The sequence below is a fragment of the Petaurus breviceps genome, unplaced genomic scaffold, assembly GCF_028583685.1.
Source record: "Petaurus breviceps papuanus isolate PSGF00001 unplaced genomic scaffold, PetGlider_PUasm1.0 90630, whole genome shotgun sequence".
In the NCBI taxonomy this organism is placed as follows: domain Eukaryota; kingdom Metazoa; phylum Chordata; class Mammalia; order Diprotodontia; family Petauridae; genus Petaurus; species Petaurus breviceps.
Window position 1 is genome coordinate 3,225,863 of NW_027187291.1, and position 25,287 is coordinate 3,251,149.

The 25,287-nt window shown below is 40.1% G+C and overlaps 1 pseudogene; it reads left to right on the top strand.

Annotated features, from left to right (window-relative positions):
• The first annotated feature begins 18,512 nt into the window (after positions 1-18,512).
• LOC138143212 (mediator of RNA polymerase II transcription subunit 29-like) lies at positions 18,513-19,332 on the top strand (annotated as a pseudogene).
• The last annotated feature ends 5,955 nt before the right edge of the window (positions 19,333-25,287 follow it).

Here is a 25,287-nt window from a genome sequence, read left to right on the forward strand (position 1 = left end):
AGCGCGTGCCCGCCCCGCCCCCGCATGGCACCTCCCACCCTTCCCTTCCGTCCCCTGTTATACCCCCGCCCCATCCTTTTCAACGCCTGCCTTGCACTGTCCTTAGTGCGCCTGCGCCCCAAGGCCTCTGGCCCGGACCCTGGGAGCAGAATTACAAGGTCTGCGGAAACAGAAAGGGAAGGGTGAGAGAGGCGGCAGGCAAAAAAAAAAAGGTGGGGGGGCGGGGGGAGCGGGAACTAGAAGGGGGTCGCGTACAGGACGGGGTAGGCTGGACAAAAGCTCAGGTTGTAAGGTCTGGGCCAATCCTAACCCTTAAAAACTCAGCAGAGATATATGTTTCTGGAGCTTTCCTTTTTCAGATGATATTTGAATGGTGTGAAATTTTGCAAGAAGAAGGAACTATTTTAAGCTACAGTTTTAAATTTGGAAACATTTTCATGCCAAATTCCTAGTTTTTTCTTTACCGCCGAAGGAGAATTTGTCTTCAGGGATTGGTCTGAAATAATTTGTTACCACAGAAACAGGGACCTCCAACGTTTCCCACACTCAGCAAGGGGATGGGCATCCTTGGAGGGGAATTTCAAGGGAAATATGTCTTATCAAGAGATAAGGGTTCCAGGATAAGAAAATAGAAATGATTTATTCAGTGATAATCTGTATGTAACCCACTCTGACCTAGCCTCTTGCTCTGAAACTGCCAAATCTATTGTTAGTAATCAATCAAATCCACTACTCTGGAGCTACTAGCCTCCTAATAGTCACTTGTTAAAATACCCTGGAAGCACAGAAATCCAATAAAGTGTTTAATCAAAACAAAGAGTAGGATAAAAAACAAAGGAAGTGAAAAAAATAACTAATCTCTCTGCCCATAAAGGATAGGCTGCAGCTGCTTTCCCACCAAATTAACCCAAATTCTAATTCCATTTGTGCTCTAGGCCTCCTACCCCTAGGGAGCTACATCTGGCCACCAGCTTTGTTCAGGCCCTTATTGACGCTTGCCTAGACTACAGTGATAGACTTCTAATTGGTTTTTTTCCTAACTTAAGACTTCCCCCTTTCTAAACTATATTCCAAACAAATTTTGTTGTAGTTGTTATTGTTTTTTTTTTTTTCAGTCACATTAGACTTTTCATGACCCCATTTGGGGTTTTCTTGGCAAAGATGTGGGAGTGGTTTGCCATTTTCTTCCCTTCCTTTGTAGATGAGGAACTGAGGCAAAGAGGGTGAAGTGACTTGCCCAGGGTCACACAGTTAGTCTATGTCTAAGGTCAGATTTGATCTCAGGAAGATGAGTGTTCAGTCTCCAGGCCCAGCACTCTTTCCACTGTGTCACCTAGCTGCCAAACAAATACTAAAATAATACCCCTAAAGAACAGATCTGACCATGTCATTCTCATGCTCAAGAAATTCTAGTGGCTCCCTATACTTTAAAGATTATATACAAAACAGTTCTTTTTTGACATTCAGTACCATTCTTCTTCACATGTTCTATGTTATGGTCAAACTGGCTTTCTTATTTATTACTTACAGTCACAGGCACCTTTGCTAAAATAAGAATGTATTCCTTCTTTACCTTTACCCCTTAGAATCTCTGGCTGCCTACAAAACTCAGTTCAAGCACCACCTACAGCCCTTCTTGATCACCTAGTGCTTCTCACCTTCCTTGAAAAATTTGTGTTTACTTTGTAGCCACTAATATGTATACTTGCTACTTTCCCCAATAGAATGTAAGCTCCTTGAATTCTATTTTTGTCTTTGTATCTTCAGTACCTAGTCTGGCCCATAGTAGGTGCTTAACATGTTGATTAATTTATTAAATAAATATGTTGATTAATTTATTAGATAATTGAGAGGGACATTGTTGGTCTAAACTCCTGGTAGGGAGTGACAGAGGCTAGTATATGTAAGCAGTCTCTGCTCAGTTACCTCTTCAGTATCTGAAGGAGTCTAGGGCACTGCAGCTTCTAAAATAAGGGCTTGGGCACCTCTACAGGACCAGGCTCTCATGCTGATGGGGTGATAGAACCTGGACCCCTAAAAGGAAAAGACCATGTCTTTGAAAGCAACTCAGTCCCTGAATTTTCCCATACATTTCAGCAGCCCAGATCACTGGTGCCTCTGCCCACCTAGAACACCTAATTAGCTCACTTGATAGTCCTTTCCCTGAAGCTCTTGGCCCACCCCAGACTACTTACCACTCCTTAATCCCATCCAGATCCTTTTACTGTCTTTTTTGTATATAAACATCAGTCTCATCCCCATCAAGGTTTAAATTCATTAGGAATCTAGCCCTCTTCTATTGGTGCTACAATAAACTGCCCCTTGAATAGAAGATGGTTTGAGTGTGTGAATTCATTCCAGGTGGATGGTGCCCTGTACCCTGAGATTTTGGGGTTTCCAGCAACCCCAAACTGCATCAATGGCACTAATGTCCTACCTTACATACCTAGCTCATTCTGAGACAGTTCTCTTTTCCTCCCACAAATTTTCAGTTCTGCTCCAGTGGGCAAATGTGTCCAAGGAACCAGGTGCCCACGTACTTAAAAGAATATTATTTGGATACTTGTATTTCCATAACCAGTCATTTCTTGTTTACCAGGAATAATACAATAAAAAGTGAATGTTTCTGTCATACTCCTGTGGCCTCATTTGAAAAACAACAGCAACAACAATTGATTCAATTAAATTTTCTTTTAAAAACCACTAAGGGGTGCTCACCAGGACAAGTGCCCCCAGCCAAACACTAATAACTTCAGGCACTTTCATCCAGAACTGTCACATGCCTATTACAGCACATTTGGGGAGTTTTCCCTCCCCTTAGGAGCATGGCTTTCTACTACAGAGGAACCAGTCACCCAAAGCCTCTCAGACTAAAGCAGCTGTTTTCTGTTCTACTTTCAGCATGCAGCTGCCTGAACTGGTAGTGTGAGGTCTAGAAGTATGTCTATTAGTCTAAAGACTCATGTATACCCTGATAGACTAAGAGGGGGGAAAAATCAGCCTTTCTGTTTCTCTCATCTCTGTTTCTCTGTCTCTTATGTCTCTGACCTACCTCCCCAACACCCAAATCCCCCTGAACCTGTGACTGAGCAAATGTCTCCTGTCTAAAAGAAAAAACTTTCAAGTTGTGCATATAATGACCAAGCAGAATCAATATTAATGGCTGTAAAATTATGTGATCACTTAGATAATATAGACACAAAAGTGAAATAAGGGAACTGACACTCTTCTAACTTATCCCCTCATCTGCCAATAGATGCTAGGAACAGTTGAGAACAAATGAAAAAGTAGAAAGCTTGGAGATTTACTATCAGTGGAAGGAACTGCTTTCCCATGGGTGGGCAAAGGAAAAACAGTAGGGAGCTGTTAGTAGGCTGAGGTCTTCTGATAACACAGGAGTGATGGGTCACATCTTAATTCTTCCCAGATTGTACCTAATCATCAATGAAGGTCCAGTTTTGTGCATAGTTTACAATCCTAACACCTCCGCTATATTTTCCTTGTTCTTCTGATCATTCCATGTCAGCATACTAGCCTCTAGCACTAAAAACTCTACCAGGAATTTAGAGCAACTGTGTCCTCAATAATTTTATAAAGTCAGAAAGTCTTTATGACTTTATTTAAAATGAGTTTACATCCAGTCTTAGACACTCACTAGCTGTGTGACTCTGGACAAGTCATTTAACCTCTATTTGCCTGTTTACTCAATTGTAAAAGAGATAATAATAGGGTTGTTGTGAAGATCAAATGAGATAATATTTATAAACCACTTACCACAGTGCTTAGAATATAGTTATTTATAATTTATAGCTTATTAAGTAATAAATATTTATTTCCTAGAATTCACCATTTGACAAAAATTGCTGGGAACTCTGGTAAGCAGTTTGGCAGAAACAAGGCACAGACCAGAATCTCATACGATACACCAAAATAAGTTCAAAATAGATCAATCATTTAGATCTAAAGGGTTATATTGTAAATAAATTAGAGGAGCATGGAAAATTTTACCTGTCAGATCTATGAATAAGGGAAGACTTTATGATCAAAAAAGAGAGAGGACCGCACTAAGTGAAATAGATGGCTTTGATTACATGAAATTAATGTTTCTGATGCAGCCAAATTTAAACTAATGTAGCTAAATTAGAAGGAAAGCAGGAAATTGGGGGTGGGTGGGATTTAAAGCAAGTTTCTCTGATAAAGGACTCATTTCTTAAATATATAGGAAGCTGAGCCAATTTTACAAAAAATGTGAGCCATTCTCCAGTTGATAAATGCTCAGAGGATATAATAAACAGGCAGTTTTCAGGAGGAATCAAAACTAACAGGAAGATGATTTGGGGGGGGGGGGGGGGAGGCGGCCTGTGCAGAGGCCCTGACGAAGCCTGATCAATGTGGCAGCAAGTTGACCGACCAACCTCAAGGGCCATTGCCAGGCCTATCACTGAAGGGCTGGGATTGAACAGAACTGGGTGAGAGTCAAATGCAGGGCCCCTGGTAGGGGCAGCAGCTAGCTATTCCTGGGGCTACCAACCCACAGCCTGGAAATTTAAAAAGCCCCTATCTGGACTTCCAGGGACCAGGATGGCAGAGTGAACCCAGGCTGTTCCAATTGCCCCCTCTGACCCTGAAAACATAGTAATTATTGCTCCAAAGCAAAACTTTAAACAGTAAAGGCTTGGAAACCCCAGAGGAAGGGTGTGGCTAGGGCCTTGCTTCAAAATGGGTAAAAAGCAGACTGCAAAAACAAAGACTCTGGACTCCTACTATATTAGTGGAAGAAACCAAATTCAGAGGAAGACAGTGTTGATTCCATACCCACAGCTGAAGCCTCAACAGGGAACTGGTCTCAAGCACAGAAAGCATTCTTAGATGAACTCAAAAAGAACTTTGAAAACAAAATTAGAGAGATAGAAGACAAAATGAATTATTTTAAAATCAAAATTGCAAAATTAGAAAAACTACAATGAAGAAAACAGCTCCTTTAAAAGAAAAATGGGTGATATGGAAAAGGAACTTCAAAAACTAACCAAGGAAAATCATTCACTAAAAACTAGAATCAACCAAATTGAAGCAAATAACTCCATGAGGAACTAAGAATCAGTCAAACAAAACATCAAGAATGAAAAATTAGAAAAAGAGGTAAAATATCTCAATGGAAAAATAAGTGATCTAGAAAACAGATCCAGGAGAGATAATCTGAGAATCATAGGCCTACCAGAAAATCATGATGAAAAAATGAGCCTGGACAACATCTTCTAAGAGCTCATCAAGGAAAACTTCCCTGAGATACTAGAACCAGAAGGTAAAATAGAAATCAAGAGAATCCACAGGTCACCTCCTGAAAGAGATCCCAAATTGAAAAGTCCTCAAAATGTTGTGGCCAAACTCCAGCACTATCAGGTAAAGGATAAAATACTACAAGCAGCCAGAAGGAAACAATTCAAATATTTAAGAACCACAGTGAGGATCACACAGGATCTGGCAGCTTCTACACTGAAAAAATTGGAGGAACTGTAATATGATAAAAAGAACAGAATTTGAATCAAGACTGAAGCAAACTACCTACTCTTTTTCTTTTACCTTGTTTGGATTTGTTTCCTCCTTCCCATTGTTCATTCCATCTGATACAGTCCTTTATAACATGACTAATGTCTAATGTGAAAGTCAATGAATTTGGCTTAGGAAGGGAATGACATACACACTAAATAGAGTATCTCACCGTACAGGAGAGTAGGGGGGAAGGGGATGAGAAGGGGGATGATGGAATGGAGGGCAGGCTGGGGGGGGAGGGAACTTAGAAGCACCCACCTTTGAAAAGGGACAGGATCAAAGTAGAGAATAGAACTAGTGGGGGGTAGGATAGGATGGAGGGAAATATAATCAGTCTTTCACAATATATCTACTATGGAAATGTTTTGCACAGCTAACGTGTACAACTTATATTGAATTGCTTATCTTCCCATTAAGGGTGGGTGATGAGGGAAGTAGGGAAATAATCTGGAATTCAAAGGTTTAAAATCAAATGTTTAATAAAATAATAATTATATATGTATATATATAATTATCATTATTTTACATGTAACTGGGAAATAAGATATACAGGAACTGGGGCATAGAGATCCACCATGCCCTACTGGAAAGTCGGAGGGGAGATGGGGGAAGATATAGGAGAGAGAAGATTGGGGGAGGGGATATTCAGTGGGATCGATGTTTTGGGGTGGTGGGTAGGGGAAAAATGGTGAGAAAATTTGTAACTCAAAATCTGGTGGAAATGAATGATGTAAACTAAAAATTAGAAAAATATATTTAAAAAAGAAATCAAAGCTAACAATAATTACATAAAATGTTCTAAATCACTATTTAGAGAGATGCAAATTAAAATAACATTAAGACATAGCAGCAGGGAAGCTAGGTGGCACAGTGAATAGAGCACTGGCCCTGAAGTCAGGAGGACCTGAGTTCAAATGCAGCCTCAGACACTTGACACTAACTGTGTGGCCTTAGGCAAATCACTTAACCCCAATTGCCCTGCCTACCCCCCCTGGAAAAAAAAAAGACATAGCAGCTCATACCTATCAGATTGGCTAACACGACCAAAAAGTAAAATGACAAATGCTGGAGGACATGTAGAAAAATTGGACCACAACTGCACTGTTGGTAAAGTTGTGAATAAGTCTAACCATTTTGGAGAATAATTTGGAAGTATACTAAAAGAGCTATAACATTGTGCATACCCTTTGACTCAGCAATACCATTATTATATCTGTACCCCAAAAGAGATCAAAGAAAAGGGTAAAAGGATCTATTTGTACAAAAATATTTATAGCAGTTCTTTCTGTGGTGACAATGAGTTGGAAATTAAAGGAATGCCTACGAATTGGGAAATGGCTGAACAGGTTTGTATTATATGACTGTGATAGAACACTATTGTGCTGTAAGAAATGATAAGCAGGATGGTTTCAGAAAAATCTGTGAAGTCTTATATGAACTGTTACAAAGTGAAGTGAGCAGAAAAAGGAGATTATTGCATACAGTAGTAGCAATATTGTAACAATGATCAACTGTGAAAAATTTAGGCTCTGTGATCAAGACAATGATTAAAGATAATTCCAAAGGATCCATAAAGAAAAATGCTATCCATCTCCAGAAAGACAACTGATGAACCCTGAGTGTGACTAGAGCATACTTTTTTTTACTTTCTTTATTTTTCTTGATTTAGTGTGTATTTTCTTTTGCAATGTGGCTAATATGGAAATATGTATTACATGACAACGTGAATAATTGAGATCATGTTGCTTACCTTCTCAGGGAGTGAGGGAGGGATAGGAAGGAGAGAAAGTTTGGAACTCAAAATTTTTTTTAAATGGATGTTAAAAATTTTTTAAGTAATTGAAAAATATCTAATGAAATAATAATATATTTAAAATGTATATTTCCTTCCTTAAAGTCCAACCCTTAAACAAAGTAATTCCCACTAAAATATACCCAACAAGTGGTTGTCTAGCTTCTACTTAAAGACCTCCAAAGAGAAGGAAATAAGCATTTATATAGTACCTACTATGTGTCAGGCGTTGTGATAAGTGATTTCGGGTGATTTGTTTTTTTTTTAACAAATATTGGGGTAAGGGGTGGCTAGATAGCATAGTGAGTGGCATGCTCATTGTTATGTGACTGAAGCACACAGGCAGGCTGTGGCATTCCCTAGGGACAACAAGGTATAGCTTTCAACTTCTTGATACCTTCAAAAGCTAGCATTTCTTTGAGTTGTTTGTTTGTGTTTGGGGGGTGGAGGTGGGGATGGGGAAGATGTCTAAGTATGTCTGTGCATACCCTGGTGAAATAATCGATCACCACTAAGGTATGTTTTATGTTCTTGCTATCTCCTCCCAGACATAAAATGTCAATTCAAATGTCATAAAATGTCAACAAATTCCAAAGATTAACTAGTTTTATTAAGGGCTTACTATGAGTCAGAAATGTGCTAAGTACTGGGAATACAAAAAAAGATAATAACAGTCCCTGCCCTCAAGAAGATCACTATATATCTTTGTCCATGCTTATCCATATATACATATAAACTTGGTACATACTACACACACACACACAGAGATTCATTTCCATTTGATGTGGTTTGGGGTTGCTGGGAACCCCAAAATGTCAGGGTACACGGCACGTTTGCCTGGAAAGAATTCAAGCACTCAAGCCTTCTTTCAGTCAGAGTAGCAAGGTTTATTGTAACACCAATAGAGTGTTAGATTCCTAAAGAATCTGCAGCTTGATGGGGATGAGATTGATACATATGGGGGGAAAAAAGACAGTAAGAAGATCTGGATGGGATTAAGGAGTAGTAATTAGCCTAGGGTAGATCAGGTGCAGACAGTGAAAGGAGTTGAGTAGTCTGGGCTAGGTCAACTTCAGGCTGTTAAAAGGATTATTGAATATCTAGGTAAATTGGGCTGGGCCAGATGCCTTTCTGGTGATACCAGGGCCTAGTTTGCTGAAATGAATGGGAAAATTGAGGGTCCATATACACATGTGCATATGTTGTATACACCTAGTTTATGTGCATATATATATATATACATGTCTGTGTATATACATGCATTTGTGTATATATGTATATGTTATATATAGTATATATAATATATAGTATAAATGGATTAGCTTCCATTTACAATATATAGACATATATAAATTAGGTATTATAAAGCATACATAGAGTACAATATTGGTGCTATAGAATGTATGTGTATGTGTGTGTATAGTTTTTTTGTTGTTGTTGTTGGTCTTTCATTTGAAGAGGACCAATGATATCATGAGTTTGATGTCCTGACTTTCTCATGAATTGGATTTAAGAGAGGTAGACCTTCAAAAAGTAGTGAAACTATCTCTCTCCTCCAATCATTAGAGTCCAGGGGCAATGATGAGGTACAGGCTCTGGGAACCTCCTTGGAACTCTGATTGAATCTTCCCACTTGATTAGACATTTTCGAGGCCATAAGCTTTCATTATAGCTAGGCCCAAATCTCTTAGTCTTAGTAGCCTAGCCCTCCATTGTCCATCTGCTTCCCACCCTTGAGCCTATCAAAATATCTATATACCCCAATCAACTGTTACACCCTAGAACTGGCCTATTGCACCATTGTTTGTGGTCTCCAGGTAGCCTCCAGCAACTTTTAGTGAATGACTTATATATGTTTAATTAAAATAAGATTGTGGACCCCTTTGAAGCTGTCTTTCCTTTAGAAAAGCAGATCAAAGAACCTGTGCTAGCAGGCTGTCCTGGGTATGCTAGGATGCTTGCTAATACAGTCATGTGCAAGAACAGTAAATTGGAGTGTCCAGCAGCTCAAAAATATTTATTCAATTAATGAAAACAGATAAATGATCAAAACAACAGCAACAACAAAGTTTTGCTAGAGTTTATATTCTCTAAATATGCATCACGAGTTGGTAGCATTTTTCTTTTTATACAAGTCCCACACTTTTTAGTGACATCTGCTGTCATCTTGAGGTAGGAAGAGCTCTTTCTTACTAGATCCAGGGTTGTCTCTTGACTCCTGTGTCTAAAATCTTCCTGCACTGCTTTCATGGCCATAGAGTGTTATGTTCTAAGTATTATCACCTACTTCCTGGTACTCTTCATGGGATCAGGTACAATCTGGTAAAAAAAAAAACAACTTTGTATAACTCCAACTTTTCTCAATAGTAGAATGCTTTTTTGGCAATGGAACTTGAGTCCTTTAGCATCACTTTCTTGCTCCTTGGCTTTGCTCAGCCATCTGTTCACACTGCCAGTAATCCGTAGACAACTGAAGCAAAGAAGGTTGGTTCAATGAATCATGATTTTCATATGCTGCTGGCATGCTGTCTGCTAGAACCAAGCTCTCAGCTACACTCGATCATAGCCCAGCTCCTTGTGTATCACACATAGCCTTCAGAACCTCTTTCATTATCACCATAACTCTGATGACCGTCTTCAGGACAGGGCATTGTCATCAGTGAACCAACATTTTTACTTTTTTTCTCAATTACAACCAGCATTTATTAAGTGCCTACTACTTGCCAGGAACTGTGCTAAGGTCTGCAGCTACAAAGTAAATCAAAAGACAGTCCCTGCTCTCAAGGAACTTGCAATCCAATTGGTAAAATAGTATACAAATATGCATAAACAAGATATAGCCAGGATAAATTGGAGATCTGGGTCTTATATCAAGTATATGTGAATTTTGAGATTATTTGGTGGTTTAGCAATAGCATCATAGTTCCTAACTAATGTGAGGTACAAAATCCTAGAAAAATCCATAGATCACGAATATTCTGTAGGCATAGCCAATTCAGGAGTCTTCTTTTCTTTAGGTCAGCACTAATACTTATTGAGATCTTCTTTGACTTAACAGAGGTTCTGCAAAATTGACACTTGTACATTGACAGCTTCTGACCAGTTTCCTTTAGTTGAGCTAACATTTCATCAGCCTCTTGTGTTTTTCTAGTGTTTATGCAAAGACAATGAGGTCATCTAGGTACACTGATACTTATAGTTAATCATATCTCTGATTACTTTCTCCATCTGCCTTTGAAAAATGGCAAGTTCTGAGATGCCTTGGGACATACACTTAACCTGGCAAATCCAGCTGGACAGATGAAAACATCTGTTTCCTTGTCCTTCTCTACCATAAAAATGATGGTATGCACTGTGTAAACTGAACACTAAGAATCACCAAATGCCTAACAGACAGTCTGGGGTGTCTTGAACCTTTGGCATGGCACACTTGTCTGCTTTTGTTCAAAGTCTATGATTATGCTGTTGATCAGTTCTTTGAGATGGTGTGATAGTAATGGCAATTAAAGATTACCCTGTATTGGCTTGGTTTTCAAACTGATTGTGTTAAAACCCAGAGCTTGTTAATCCCACCTGTGGGATGGACTTGTTGATGTGAAAAGAGAGTCCTGAACTGGGAGGAGCTGGTGATGTAGATTTGGAGAGACAAGAGAGAGGCAGAAGAATTTTTTGGAAGCAGCACCTCGTGGAGGCAGAGAGAGAGACTGAGAGAATTGCTGGGGGCCACTTTGAATTGCCCTGGACTTTTGAGACCTGCCCCCTGAGCTGCCAAGGACTGAGGAGACATGGCTGTTTTGCTGGTACTTTGTCTGTTTTGATGTTGTTTTGCCAGATTTGTCCACTGGTGAAAGACAGTCCTGTTGTTGAAGAAGTTCTGGAACCTGGCTGTTGGCTAAGAGCTCCTGAGACTGTCCTGCAGACAGAGAGTGAATACTGTCCACTGGTGAAGGACAGTGCTGTTGTTGCAGGGGTCTGGGAACCTTTCTGTTGGCTCAGAAGCCCTGAAGAAGGATTTTCTTGTTGTATGTTTACAGAAATCCTGGGAGAGGGTTTTGCTAATGTTTTCAGGGGTTCTAGGACTGTTCTACAGACAGAGGATGAATTAATGAAGGGACTGGCAATGTATCTTGTGGCCTTGCTAAGCCTTGTCTCCCCAGGAACTAAGATTGCTGAGAACTTGCCTCTTGTCAAGATGAAGAAAAGACCTCCATTTGGGTATTAAGTGCTGTGCTTAAACTTGATGTAACTCTGGGGTAGATTCAATTGTGATCCAGGGGTGGGGAACTTTTGACCTTTTCGTGCTCTGTGATTGAACAAATGAATGTACTTTACTTATGTTTGGAAACTAATCTCCATTTGAGAAGAGGGGTTTTGTGGTGGACTAAATGAAGGTACAGCCTAGGGGTGGAGTAGTATTTAGAACCGGGACTTTGTAATTGATTGAATGATTTGGAAGGTCCTGGGGTGGGGTAGTACTTGGAGATTATTTAATCACACTTAGTAAATGCTGTATTTGGAATGATGTCATGTTTTGACCTTCTCTGTTCTTGCTAGGTCACTGAATAAAATGGAGACCACCTATGCTGGTATTTTGAACCTTGGGAAGTTGCCTTTCCTTGGCATTATATTACAGATGGTCTTTGAGATCTTCCATCACAGATAAAGGGCTCTTCCTAAATTGTTACTCACATATTACAAGATAGTTACTTCAACCTGGGAAAGGTTAATCTTCAAGTATATCCCACATCCTACTCCTGCAATGAAAACACACCTATTCTTTTGCTGAACTTCCAACTCAGCAAATCTTTCCATTCATCAAATTCTGGGGCATCACCAAAGTCAAAATCCTTAGGATCCATTTCTGAGTTGATGTTCACCCTTAACATATCCCTTTCCTCCTACAGGCTACTGCACAAGCTGTATGGATAGTCAAAGTGTGCATGTTTTTGGTCCCAGTTTGCTACTGCATTATTGTTTTTAATCCTGATATTAATTTAAATAGACAAATTGGTTTCAATTAATGCTGAAACTTTGTGATAGTTGGCAGATCTGAACTGCATGAAACCTTTCCTAATCCTCCCAACTTCTAGTGTCCTCCAACCCATTGAGTATGTATGTATTTATTAACTTTATATTTGTTTTATGTACATATGTGTGTTTGCACATACTTATCATTTCTTTCATTAGAACCTAGGCTTATTGCAGTAAGGATTAATTAGTTCTTTGTACTTCTATACATAGTACCTAGCACAGTACTTGACACATAATAGGTGCTTATAAAAATAAATAGGTATTTGATTGATTGTATATACAAGAGCTATAGTATCTACCTTCATGTTGACTGCAACGATTTCTTTAGGAAACTTAAAACTTATTTGATGTATCCCAAGTATGAGTAGTCTTTGTTAGACTACTAACGCATGAAAGTTAGCTAGGTGATATAGTTGATAAGAGTGCTGGGCCTGAAGTCAGGAAGATCTGAGTTACAGTTCAGCCTGAGACACTTACTAGCCTCATGACTTTGGGTAAGTCATTTAACCTCTGTTTGCTTTGGTTTCCTCAACTGTAAAATGGGGATATCAATAGCACCTGCCTCTCAGGGTTGTTGTGAGGATTCAATGAGATAATATTTGTAAAATGTTAGAATAGTGCCTAGACTATAGTAGACACTATCATTATTATTATTTAATCCCAGGCTTTTCATAGGCTATAAAAACATTTTTCTAAATGGCTGTCATAGAATGATTAGATTGTAATGATAACTTAAGATTCATTATTCAGAGTAGCATTGCATTCCCCATTCTCAATCTTTATAATCCTCACTGTTCAAGGTCTTATAAGTCTACATGAAATCAATCCCATCAGGAATAAATAATGATATAATTCTTATCATTTTGGGGAGTCTGGAATGACCTTCTTCCTTGATTTTATCTCCTTTTCTTAACACAGGTTCTATAGACCTTAGCTTCTATATCACCAAGACAGCATTCTTCTTACAATGGCATACCTTAGCAATATACTTTCTAGGTATATACACAGATGATGAAGTTGACACACACACATTTCCAGAGGGTGCTCCAAAAGAAAGTGTGAGAGAAAAGGCATTAGAATGCCCACCAAATTGAAGGTCTATAGAGCCATTGTTGAAGAAGTTACCCATAAAGAAGGTTAGGGTTGCTCTGGAGACCCCAAAATACCAACAGGCTGGGTCCTGCTGAATTAATTTGACTCGTCTTCTCAGCCAAAGAAAAGTAAAGTTTATTAAAAGTTTGCTTGTATTAGACAGAGTTAAGTCTGTATTAGGTCATTCTATGGCGCTCTCACAAACATGGAGGGAAGATGGGGTCTTATATACAGAAGGTTGTGGGAGGAAACTAGGAATGGTCTAGAGAAGGAGTTTGGGGAGGGTTTTCAGAAGGAGTTAATGAAGTCAATGAGTGATTAAGGGTGGGAGGCCACCTGGAGACCACAAACAATTCCCAGGCCTTCCTGGTCCTTCTCTGTTGCCTCCCAGTCACCCCAAACTGCCTGGCCACTCCTAGATCCTTCCTACAGTCTTTCTGTATATAAGACCCCATCCTGTCTTCTTGTTTGTGAGAGCGCCATAGAATGACCTAGCACAGACTTACTCTGTGTCTAATGCAAGCGTACTTTTAATAAACTTTACTTTTCTTTGAGAGAAGACTTGAGGCGAGTTGACCCAGTGTGTTGGTATTTGGGGTCTCCAGAGCAACCCTAACCCTCTTAGTGGGTAACCTCTTCAAGTCAGAAAAAACAATACAAGGACACTCTCAAGGTGTCATTTAAAAAGTCTGGAAATAATTGGGAGGTATGGGAGACACTGGCACCGGACCACCCAGCATGGCATGCCCTTATCAAAAAAGGCACTCTATGAGCAAAGCAGAATTGCAGTAGCTCAAAAGAAACAGAAAATGCACAAATTTAGAGACATAGTCATTTCAAATGTTCATTTGCTCTATTTGTGCCCGTGCTGTGGTAGAACCTTCTGAGCTTGTATTAGTCAGATTGATGTGTTATAGGCTCTGGGAATTCCTTGAACCCTTTGAATCTTCCTACTTGATCTGGCATTCCCCAGAGGCCAAAAGTCTTCCATTATTAATATGAGTGAATCTCTGTTACCCAGAAGCTTGCCTAGCCCTCCATCATCTGTTATCTCCAGGTAGCTTTCAACTACCTCCCACCCTAGATCCTATCAAAATATCTATGACCAAATCTATTATTTTTTTTTTTTTTGCTTTTTGGAGGGCAATTGGGGTTAAGTGACTTGCCCAAAGTCACACAGCTAGTAAGTGTGCCAAGTGTCTGAGGCTGGATTTGAACTCAGGTTCTCCTGACTCCAGGGTCGGTGCTCTATTTATTGCGCCACTTAGGTGCCCCCAAATCTGTAACCCTTAATCTAGCCCAGGCCTCCATTGTCCCTTACCTCAAGCTGTTTCCCACCCTTGATCCCATCACAATCCCATTCTCTCGGTTCCAAGAGTCTGATGTCAGTCACATCAAGACCCTCTTTAGACTCCTCCTCAAGACCCTCCCCAAACCCCTCTCTAGACCACCCCTAGATCCTTCCCACAATCTTTCTATATGTAAGATCCATCTTGCCTCCACGAAGCCGCTGAGATTCAATCTAGCTCAGACTCAGTCTGTGTCAGATTGTTCTGGCCAGCTTTTAATACAAGCATCACAAATACCTAGGCTCCTTAAGAGTCTACCCATTATGAAGAGTAGTTCTTCATTTCTGTTGTATCCTGCTGGTGGTATTCTTCTTCTATCAGCCTGTTGTGGTGTCCATTTCCTTGGTCTTTCCTTCCCAGTAATGTGATTTTGAGCATGGTCCTATGTCTCAAAAGGCTTTCTGTCCACCTCCAAATCTGCATTTTCAGCATAGCTTCTGTGCTTTGTTCCCATGGTCCATAAACTAGATAATGTTCCAGAGGCCAGCTGAAGTTGAGCCTTCCCAGGGCAAGTCCTTCTTACCAGCCTTTTGTCCATCCTCCAGCCTGGCCAGGAATTTCTCACAATCTGTCAGATGTTGTCAAAGGTCAATAGCAAATAGGCATAATTTAATTTCTGGGCTGTATAGCCTGCTTCCATGCACTCACTCCAGTTGAGTGAAACATTTCTTTCCTCAGTTTTATTCCTCCTTTATTTCTCCTTCTCCAAAGTGAGGCATTCACATAAATTGCAAAATTAGGTAGCTATTTCCCTTTGTATTTAAGGGTAAAGAGGGCAAATGTATTATATACTTGCTGTGGTGGCTTGCCACCACCTTATTGCTTCCCTAGTTTATGCATAAATTCCTTATGAGTCCAGGCTGGTCAGTTTACATGCCCTTAAGGCTTTCCATTGATCTTCCCCTCTTTTCTAACTCAAATGCCTGACACAATTCTATCATATTGTTGATCCCCACCCTTGGTTGTTCTCCTTGTGTGGGTACAAGGTTTCTTTCCCAAATATGTCCCTAATTTAGGCCTATTATATCCCTCTGCTTCAGCCATACTCACACATGAGGTTCCTTTCTATGATAGAATATCTAGCTTTGGCCCTAACTATAGGTGGGTTTCAGTTCCCTCGATAAATAATCCTCTCAGTCTCTCTCTGGTCAATCCCTCTTGTTCACCAAATATTCTATTCTCCTGATGAACTCTTGTGGAGAGGGGGAAGGAGACCTGTAGATTAATTTACAGCGTCTCCTATCGTCACCATATTAGTTATTTCTGAATGAGCAAACTGAATCTGATACCTCACAAAGTATTGCCTTAGTGATCTCAGGCTTAACCTTGCCTGTGAATTACTCTGTGATCCCTCAGTTTTTTCACATTTATTGTCAATGCTTTTATAACATTCTTTTTTTTTTTTAACTCTCTAGGTCCACTCAATATTAGAAGGCTTCCTATGGATCTCCATACCTATCACACCATTTCAACCAAGTCAGCCCCATTTTTTTCAATCAATCACTCCATTATTATATTATTCAGCAAACCAGTAATAGTACCTTAAGTACTAGGAATGCAGTATAATACCACATTAATACAATGATGCAATATTATAATTATTGCACCACAAATAAACAATATGTAAACTAGTGGACCTGTGAAGGCATAAATATGCCAACAATTAGTATATGACTATGAACTCAATGAAGTCCAGTTGCACATATCTTCTGATATATACTTTTATATATATACTTATATATAAAAGTGTATATACATACTGAATATAATAATTAGCAACATTGAATAAAGAACTTTTCACTTATAATTATTCTATGAATTCAAGCAGATTGATCCTGAGAGATGGACAACCTACTTGGAAAAACTAAGAATAAACAAAATAAAAATAGAAAAATAGAAAACAAGGATTCCTTTAAAAAAAATTCTGGACTGGAAAAAATTCCCTGAAAAGACAAGAAAATATTTTTGAAATATAACCATCTGAAAAATTAAAAATAAAGAGAAAAATATCTTCCAAAAATATATCAAGAAATGCTGGACTAAAATTCTGTTCAAACTGATTTCTTTTTTTATGCAGTTTGGGTAGTTAGAGAGTTCTAGTGCCTGTAGTGATTCTGTGTGGCCTGCTTAAAGCAAATCACTAGGGAAACTCCTGAGCATGTGCAAAGGTTCTTCCTATATAAGAAGCTCCCAGATGAGGAAAGTTCTACCAATCCATGTAATCTTGTCTCTACAATTTATAGGTTCAGAGGATTGCCTAGAGCAGTGGAGTCAAAATCAAATAGGAAATGCACCATATTCACTTAGAAAGTCATAAATTAACATTGTTTTTGTTATATTGTGTGTTTATTTTGTCAAACATTTCCCAATTACACTTTAATCTGGTCACACATGGGAGTTTTCCTGCAGCTGGTGGTGTTGATGTCTACAGATTCAGGGTACTATTGTTTCAAAAATAGGAGCAGGCCAAGTTCTTTAGGAATCTGAGCAATTCAATGAGAAGTAATGAAGAGGTTACCCATAAAGAGGGTTAGGGTTGCTCTGGAGACCCCAAAATACCAACACCCCAGGGTCCTGCCAAATGAAATCGCCTCAAGTCTTCTCTCAGACAAAGAAAAGTAAAGTTTATTAAAAGTACGCTTGCATTAGACACAGAGTAAGTCTATGCTAGGTCATTCTATGGCACTCTCACAAACAAGAAGACAGGATGGGGTCTTATATACAGAAAGACTGTAGGAAGGATCTAGGAGTGGCCAAGTAGTTTGGGGTGTCTGGGAGGCAACAGAGAAGGACCAGGAAGGCCTGGGCATTCCAGGGGTATACCAGGGACCTGGGCCACATGGGAAAGCCCAGGGACTTTTTTTCCCCTTTTTGGGGTCCATATCCCAAAGACTTTTCCTTTTGGGGGTTCAGATCCCATCCCCATCAAAGGACCAGAATTTGACCCCTCTGGCCTAAAGCCCTGGAAGGTTAAATGATTTGTACAAGATATACAACCAATATATGTCAGAGATGTGCTATAAACCTAAGTCTTTCTGTGTCCAAAACCAGCCCTTAATGATGAGGTACAGGCTCTGGGAACCCCCTTGAACTCTGATTAAATCATCCCATTTTGATGAGGCATTTGCATGAGGCCATAAGCCTTACATTGTGGCTAGGCCCAGACCTCTGTTACTAGCCTAGGTCTCCATTATCCATCTGCTTCCAACCCTTGAGCCTATCAAAATATTAATCCACCCTTGAACTGGCTTAGCCCACCATTGTCTGTAGTCCCCAGGTAGCTTCTAGCAACTTTCCACCCTTAATCACTTTGACCTCATTGATTTCTCCTGAAGACCCGTCCCAAACTCCTCCTCTAGACCATTCCTAGATTCTTCCCACAACCTTTCTGGATATAAGATCCCATCTTTCCTCCATGTATGTAAGAGCGCCGTAGAATGACCTAGCACAGACTTACTCTATGTCCAAATACAAGCGAACTTTTAATAAACTTTTCTTTGGCTAAGAAGACTTTGAGTCAAATTCATTTGGCAGGACCCAGCATGTTGGTATTTTGGGGTCTCCAGAGCAACTCTAACCCTCTTTATGGTAACCTCTTCATTAAGATCTAATTTTATTTAACAAATCAATCAATAGACATGATTCCATTTTAAAATTTTCTAAATAAGATTGTCTACACCCTGGGATCCTGCTATCAGGTGCAAACTCCTCTTTAATTGGGTGAAGAATTGAATAGCGGACTAAATGCAACCCTCGAGTTTGGGATTGGTCTGTTAGCCAAGGTGAGGCCTAAAAGTCACAAACATCCTAGATTGCCTTGAGTAATCATGGTGGTGATCAATGGGAGGTGGTGGATTAAAAGGAGAAGAGATGGCAGCACTGCCACCAGTGCAGCTGGCCCTGCAGCCTCTGCAACTGCCTACGGCCGGCATCTCAGGCCCCAGATCGACTGGCACCTCAGTTTCAGGGCCTCAGCAGGCTCAGGTGCGGCCACAGCAGCATTCCTCAGCACACCTAGTAGTGGCCTCCCAAATCCAGGCAGTACAGAGCAGCCCCCCACAGCAGAAGGAACAGGACTTTGACCCTGTGCAGCGGTACAAGCTTCTGATTCCTCAGTTCAAAGAGCCTACAGAACCTGATGAAGGTGGCAGCTTCATCAACCTGGTGCAGAATACCAACATCTACAATGACCACAAGAGCGGTGAGGGAGCCCTGCAGAGCTTCGACAAGTTCTGTGTTCTCTGAGACCAGCTCGAGCTATGCCTGTGCCTGGCCTATGAGTGTCTGTCCCAAAGGTACGACAGCAGCAAGCACTTCCCGACCCTAGTGCCCACGGCCACCAAGCAGGACTCGATGCAGGCCCAGAGCCTGCCCTACCCGCAGTACCTGAGCATGATTAAGGCCCAGATCGGCTGTGCCAAGGACATCCACAAAGTCCTCCCGGAGGGCTCCAACAAGATCACTGGAAAGCTGTCTCCCCAGACCAGCTCTGACCTAGCAGCAACCCTGGCCTGGTAAATTCTGGGAGCCTGGGCCTCTAGGGGCAAGGGACATAAAGGACTGGGCTTGGCTTTTTGAATTAAAGGTTCCTAAGTTAAAAAAAAAAAAAGAATTGAATAGCATAATTGTCTAACCAAACAAGCCAACCATGCTTCTGGGGTGTTAAATAATAGGAGAAATTCCAGTGGCTGGCTAGTTAAGTGAGAAACCGATACTTTGGTGAAGGACTATAAATTCAGGAGCTCAGGATTCCAGTTTTTTAAGATGAAATCATTTTTGATGGGGGTCAGAAGGGACAGTCTCTTTCCCCCACCTATTCTTTTCCTTCCCCCACCTATCCATACAGAGAGACCAGACCAGTAGAACACAATATACCTATCAAGGCACAGAGAGAGATGAGCTGAGATCAAATATAGCTGCAAAAAGACAATCCTCATCTTAGGAAAAATAACTTCAAGAAGAATGACTTCCTAATAGCAGAGAGAAATATCTGCTCTGGCCTCAACAGAGGCATGGACCTTCAAGGTTCAGCTGGGCTACCTGCCTAGCAGGTACACCTTTCACCAAAGGTGAAACCATTATGAAGATTCTATAGAGTGAGAAATTGATTTCCAGTAACCAGTTACCCCCTTTGCCCCATATGTGTTCTTTACACATGTGCCTTACTACTTTCGTACTTTATGTCTGAACCTAGTCTTCTCAGTCATCTTATATGTCCAAGAGAAGACTACACCCCTAGTTTCCAGGGAATGTTTTTATAGCTACTATTCTCGTTCTGCCTTCTCAGTTAAGGATAACTGACTGATTCTCAATGGGAAGAACAATGATGGGGTCTCATAAGCAATAGTATTAGAAATCTAGGCTGTCAGGGTAACTCATAGAACCCCAATGAGAAGAGCAGTAAATACATATGGGAGACCCCAACCTGTGAGTGCAAGTGTAAGGAAAGTGGCATGAAAGGGGTTCCCCCTATATATACACATATATGTCTATGTGTATACACACATACATACATGCATATTTATATACTGTGTGCATATTTCTTATGCAGAATTAAGAGAAATAAGTTGTCCCATAGAGACAACCCTTCTCCTTTTCAGCCTCCTTAACCCCTAGGGAGATATTATAGCTTTTTGACCTATCCTTCTTTCACAAAAGCAAACCAAGGCCAAGAAAGGCAGAACAACCAACTTGAGGGTCACAGAAGGAGGCTACAAAGGGCTACTTTGGGAATAGCCCCTAGGGGCCTTGTTTCCTAAGCCTGTGAAGCTGTTACTAGGAGATGGTGCTCCCTGGTCTCCTGCCATGTTCATTCTGGCGCCTGGGTAGTAGCCAGGAGTTAGGTGGCTGGCAGAGGTTTAGCTCTGCTCAAAAGTCTGAGAGTATACTTGCAAAGCCACAGGGGTTTAGAAGATTATCAGCAATGCCAAGCCCTTGATTTCAAATTCCACTGTAGATAGTCAGACCCCCAAAATTATGATTTTAAGAAATCCCGGGGAACATGATGACACTATAAACATTTCTATTTCAATTATCAAGCATTTATTTTCTCTCCCACTCCCACTTACTCCTTTTTTAAGAAAAAAGAAAAACACAACTCTTGTAACAAATATACAGTCATGCAAAATAGGTTCCCACATTGGCTATGTCCAAAAGTCCCAAATTGTACATCTCATTTTGCATCATGGATCCATGTCTCTGTCAGGATGTGGGATAGTAAGGATATCAGTCTTTTTGAATCATGGCTCATTATTGCATTAAGCAGAAATATTAAGTCTTTCAAAGTTGTTTGACTTTGCTGTTATTGTATATATTGTTGTTGTTGTTATTGTGTACATTGTTCTCCTGGTGCTGCTCACTTCACACTACATCAATTCATACAAGTCTTTCCAGGTTTCTCTGGATCCACCTTCTTTATTCTTATAGCACTATAGTATTCTATTACATTCATATATCATAATTTGTTCCACCATTCACCAATTGATGGACACCCCCTTAATTTCCAGTTCTTCACCACTACAAAAAAAGCTATCAATTTTTTTAGAGGTTCTTTTCCTCTTTCCTTGAAGTATAGGTCTAAGAGTGGTATTACTGGATCAAGAATATGAACAATTTTGTAGTTTTCTGGGCATAGTTGTAAATTAATTTTCTGAATGGCTAGACCAATTCACAGGTCCAGCAACAGTGCATTAGGATGCCTATTTGACTACAGTCCTTCTACCATTTATTATTTTCTTTTTTTATCATTTTTGCCAATCTTATGGATAAGAGATAGAATCTCAAAGTTGCTTTAATTTACATTAATTTTTTTTTCATTATTTGAAGCATTTTTTAATATTTATGTTTATAGTTTAGACTTTTTCCTTTGAGAACTGCCTGTTCATATCCTTTGGTCATTTATCAGTTGTGGAATGGCTTAGTCTTAAAATTTGAATCGATTCCTCATATAACTTGGAAAAGTACTAACTTTCCCAGAGCCTACACAATCCATAAACCCAGCCAAAATCATGAAGATAAGAGGTTTCAAATTCTGTTGAGAGGATGGCATCATATCCAAGCAATAAATGGCAAGAATTTTAATTCAGATCAACCATATTTATTAAGAGCCTATTATAGGGGCAGCTAGGTGGTGCAGTGAATAGATCACTGGCCCTGGGATCAGGAAGACCTAAGTTCAAATCCAGCCTCAGACACTTGACACACTTACCAGCCATGTGACTTTGGGTAAGTCACTTAACCCCATTTGCCCTCCAAAAAGCAAAACAAGAAACAAAAGCCTATTATATGTACTCTTGTGCTATAAGAAATGAGGAACAGACAGACTTGATATTTACCTGGAGAGACTTATACAGAGATGTTGAGTGAGAAGAGCAGAACCAGGAGAAATTTGTACACAATTACAGACACAACATATGTGTGATGACCAGCTTTGATAGACTGGGCTCTTCTCAGCAATGCAAGGTTATAAGACAACTTGAAAAGACTCATGATGGAAACAGATGTCTACATTCAGAGAAAGAACCACAGAGTTTGAATGCAGATTGAATTAAACTACCTACTCTCTTTTTCTTGTTTGGTTTTGTTTTCTCTTTCCCATTGTTCATTCCATCAGTTATAATTCTTTACAACCTAATGTCTAATGTGAAAATATTTGCATATCATATACTTGATTGCATGCCACTTTGGGGGGAAGGAGTGGGAGGGGGAGAAAACCTGAAACTCAAAGGATTGTGGAACTGAATCTTGTAAACTAAAAGTAAACAAACAAATTAATAAAGACCAAAAAAAAAAGAGCCTATTATATGAAATACTTCTTGTGGCAGCAAAATTCTGGAAACAGGAGGTACTCATCAATTAGAGAATGATGGAAATATGGCATAGGAAGTTAGTAGAATATTATTGTGCCATGAAAAATGATGACTGAGATAGAGAACCATGGGAACACCTGTAAGAACATATGTGATGTGAAGAAAGAGATCAGTTATTGCATTTAATCTGAATTCTGATATCTTTTAGCATCATTTTTCATTTACATTATTGTAATCATTGTTTATTTGGTTTTCTTGGCTCTGCTTTATTCTTTCTACGTTAGTAGATTAAAGACAATGTCTAAAAGACCTGGGTTTGATACCTGTGTTTACCATCTTGTTATGTGACTTGGGACAAATCATTTAAATGTTCTCAGCCTCAATTTCCTCATCCGAAAATGTGAATAATAAAACACCTGCTCCACAGGATTCAATTCAACAAGAATTTATTAAGTGCCTGGTATCATGCTAAATACTAGTGATATAAAACTACATTGGTTTTGACAATGCAAAAAAATTAATAAATAAATAACTGCCCTCAAGGAGCTTACATTTTTTCTAGAAGGAAACAACATATATGTTCCCAAGTTGATGTTTGTCCTTCATTTTTGAAGAGGACCAATGACATCACAGCATGATATTGTGACTTGTGCATAAATTGAATTTAAGTGAGGCACTGTTGCACAAGTCAACAGCCTTGCTCTCTCTTCCAGAGTCTTTAAACTCCAGTGGTGAGACAAAAGTCAAGCCAACTGGTGATGGCCAGGGATGCAGTGAATAATCTTGGCGTTTTCAATATCTGACCAAGCTCTAAGCATACCACAGCTCCTGCTCCAGCTGTTTTCATGGCTATTGGAACAAATTGTTCTCATCTGCCCATTCTGCCAGTGAAAGTCTTCACATGCTTGGGGTAGACACCCCCCCCCCCAACTCACTTATGGGTTTGTGGCTGCATCAGTTATCCTCAACCTGGTTTAGTTGGTCTACAAAGATGGCTTACTGGGATGTAGTTCCTGTGCACCTCCAGCTTTTTGGAGCCACAGGTGAAAGTTGAGTTCCAGGAAGATGCCAAAGGCAGATGAGCATCCTTGAAAAAGGCTTGGCAAGTCCTTAGCAAGAGGTGCTATTCCTACCTGTCACCCATAGCCTGGAATCTACACAGGACTCAGTTTACGTAGACACCAAGTCCAATCCTGGAGACCTGACCACAGAGAGTCAATTGCTCTCTTTGATGTGTTGTCCCCAATCTCTAAAAATAAATAAAATAAAATGTCAGTTATAGTTTGTGTCTGGTTTCCCCAAACATGGAAAACTGATTCCCCAACTCCCATTTAGACGTTAAAGTATGGGACAAGTAAACCAGCCAAGCTGTAATTACAGGTTAGTACCCTGAGGGAGAGACAAGAGGCAGCATATGCTAGGCAAGTCAAACCACTACCACTACCTCAACTCACCTTGCCCCACTCTGAAAAAATGGCCAGACTTAATGCCCTGAAACAGATAGATGGCACAGACTGCTGGATCTGGAAGACCTGAGTTCAAATCTGGCCCAGACTCTTAATTTCTGTGCTTCATTTGGCCTCACTGCTCTGGTTAAAGCAAAGATCTGTGTTGGAGAATTTCCAGGAACTTGACTCAGAAAACTGATACAAAGAAGAGCTTTATTATTACTTGGTGCAGTAAGCAGGCAAACAAAAGATAAACTACACACACACACACAGTGATAATATAAACAGAGGTTTGTCTCCATGGATGCAAGAAACTTACCCAGGGAGAGGGTGAAAGTTGGGGAAGAAACATGTTCCAAGTTGCAGTTCAAGTGGTGAAATTATACACCCTTAGAACAGGCTGAGTTATGAACAGATAATCAGTGCCAAATGCTGGAGGGGCATTAAAAATCAGACCTAGATGTGATAGGAAAGTTCTTGGGTCACTTACTGATACTAGGCTTGGGTGAAGCCCAGGTAGGCAGAGTTTATTTATAGATCTAGTTAGCTATCTAAGGCAGCAGAAGAATGTCTCAGGACCCTTAGAGCAGGTAAAGTATTTCATCCAATTAAAAACTGCTAGCACTATCTGCCTGACACAGAATTAACATGGATACATGGATCAGAACAGTGGAAAGGCACAAACGGTCTGTCTTTGTCTATAAGCTTTTATGGGCATTAGAACCACTTAGTACATGTATGTGCTTGCTCACATGCACCCCAAGGAAGTAAACACACTTTTGAGGAGCTGTTGAATGAGTAACGAATTCCCTCTTACACTGGACCTGCACTGTCCAACCACCACAAGTCAATAAAGGGCAAGTTTTGTAAGGTCCAGATATCTGGTCCTCAGTCCCCATGAGGTGACTCCAGTCCTCTAGATGCTGAGGTCATTTAGTGATCCTCTTCCATGTTGAGGAAGGGATACTTTAAGGCACAGAGGCAAGAGAGGGAATGTCCCAAGAATATTAAGTAGACCTGTTTGGCTGGGATATCAAGTTCATCAAGAGTAGCAAAGCAAAATCAGCCAAGAAAGATAGGTCAGAGCCAGATTGAGGAGGGCTTTTAATGCCAGATGGAGGAATATGTATTTTAGAGAATCACTGGAGCTTTTTGAGCCAAGGGTGACAAGGCCACCTGTGCTTATGGGACTCTGATGAAATAACATATTTAAAGCA